This window comes from Protomyctophum bolini (assembly GCF_963924005.1).
Source record: "Protomyctophum bolini genome assembly, chromosome: 19".
NCBI classification, from domain to species: Eukaryota; Metazoa; Chordata; class Actinopteri; order Myctophiformes; family Myctophidae; genus Protomyctophum; species Protomyctophum bolini.
The window spans coordinates 38,368,045-38,370,544 of record NC_137880.1 but is presented as its reverse complement, the minus strand read 5'-3'; the positions used below and the strand labels follow the sequence as shown (position 1 = coordinate 38,370,544).

Here is a 2,500-nt window from a genome sequence, read left to right as displayed (position 1 = left end):
GAGAGGAGAGGGTTAAGATGTAGAGTGTGTCAGTATGAGATAAGAAGCAGCTATCCAGCTTCTATCTATACCCAGGGAGGGAATAGATAAGAGCTAATCTGCTTTGATCATATTTACACACGCATATTTACACACACACACACACACACACACGCACACACACACACACACACACACACACACACACACACACACACACACACACACACAGAGACAGACACACGAGCGCACACAGGCTTTGCTCTCTCCACATTCTGATACAGAAATGATGGAATTATCAACGCGTGTGCGACTGAGCGTGCAAAACTGCAAATATGCCTCTTTGTGCAAGTATATGCATGTATAAAGTATACATGGCATTATGTGTCATATTCTTCCTGTGCATGTACAGTAGCCTACAGTATGCAGTAGTGTGTGTACATGTACGTGTACAGTACAGTGCAGTATGCAGTAGTGTGTGTACATGTACGTGTACAGTAGCCTACAGTATGCAGTAGTGTGTGTACATGTACGTGTACAGTACAGTGCAGTATGCAGTAGTGTGTGTACATGTACGCGGGTCCATTCATATACATGTCTCTGTATGAAACATGCCGGTATATGAGACTGCTTTTCAACTAAAATGCCAACAACATTTATACAAATGTATATCCCCAACAACATTTACAAATAATAACCAACGACTCCAGGCAGAATATCAGTATATAGTATATCATGAGGCAACATGCATGTATCACAGAAATAGTACAATTAATTTACGTGTATTTTTGTAAAATCACCTGTGTGAACCGAGTGGTGCAACTCCCCTCTCTCCCCCCCCTCCTCTCTCTCTCTCTCTCTCTCTCTCTCTCTCTCTCTCTCTCTGCTCCGTCGGATTAGCTTTATTATGGATATCAATCCGCGTCACTGAGAACTATTTTTTCATTATTATTTTGGCTCGGCCTTTCCTTCTTTAGCGAACCCAGACATGCAGTCAGAAGTTGGATTTGCGTCCAGCAGGTGGCAGCCATGTCACATACTTCTGTCGTTCCAATTGCACACATGCGCACACCACTCGTGCTCATTCACGTACACAAACAAACAGGTACACGGACATTGCTGGTTGTAGGAGTGGTTGCACCACTCAAAAAGGGACTGTAAACATATGAATGAAATGAAAGCTTGTCCTCCTGAAGATGTTTTGATCTCAGTGTTGTTTTGGGCAGTAAATTTAGATTTTTGGTTTGGTTTTTAGTCATAATATAGTCTCTTGCAAACATGGTGTTCATTTAGTTTTAGCCACCTGGGATGTCTTATTGTTACTGTGTTAGTCTAGTTTAAGTCGACTAAATGTCATAGGATTGTAGTCGACTATAAATCTACAGTTGATTTAGTCGACTAAAAATGTATTTCGCTGGGACTTGATGCCGTCGTAATGGCTGCATTTTACACCGATCTACAAGAGTTTGTAGATCGGCTATTTTTCACCAATTGTAAAATGACTTAAATACTGGATCTCTCGTCCACTAGAGTCCCTTCCTATAACCTTTTTGTCGGTAGTTTTTATTTGTTGACGAAATTCTAGATATAGAACTTATAGTTTTAGTCATCACAGCTTAGTTTTCATTTAGTTTCTTCGTCAGAATGGGTTAAAATAATAAAAAAGATACAGCGGGTTTATCCGGGACCCGATGACGAACGAGGCCGTCGCGTTATAATGACGAAACCGGAAAATCAAGTCATCATCTTGGGCTGCTAGGGCTTCTGGGAAATGGAGGCCAATGCGAGTGAACGAGAGAGGGGGAGAGAGACAATCTTGGCTCGCTTTGCTCTTTGTCTGTGACCCGGATCAAGGAAGTGGCTTTTTTTTTGGTCGGCCTCAATAACCAATGCCAATAATATATATATATATACCTTCTCTTATTGCAATTTGTCTTGTGATATACTCTTGTGACTTTTACTTTGCTGCAACTGTGTATTGTTTTTTGTGTGTATTGTCTGTCTGTTTTAAAAAGCGTTGATGTACTAATGCACTTTTGCCCAAGACAAATTCCCCCTCGTGGGACAATAAAGTATACTAAACCCAAGCGTTTAGGTTATAAACTGTTTTAAACACATCATTTGTAACACTTTTTAAACGTGTCACAGTGTTTAGATTATAAACAGAAGAACATGTTTAATCCCTTTAACACTTTTTAAACACATAAACGTGTTTAGTTTTTACAATCAAAGTCAGTCATATTATATATAGGTGTTTAGAATTTGAACACTAGGTGTTTGAGTGAGGTGTTTGAGTGAACTCGTGTTCTACTGTATTGTATGAATCTTAATAAACACTTATCATTTTATTATTACACACATGGTGTTTATAGGTTTAAACGCGTCACATGTTCCAGGGATTTACATATCTCATCTCATCTCAATGCGGGCATGAGTGTTTGTTTACTAAACGGATTCTCGCGGGATCAAAAGCGATCAAAATGCTTCGGGCGTTATTGCTGCAAAAAGGTATAATAAAAAC

At 39.6% G+C, this 2,500-nt stretch overlaps 1 protein-coding gene across 1 annotated transcript in view; it reads right to left on the bottom strand.

Moving 5' to 3' along the window:
* The window catches only part of LOC308334318 (exostosin-1), a gene marked incomplete at both ends in the record, with an annotated part of 214,573 nt that overhangs the window by 190,683 nt on the left and 21,390 nt on the right, over nt 1-2,500 (bottom strand). The window lies entirely within an intron of this gene.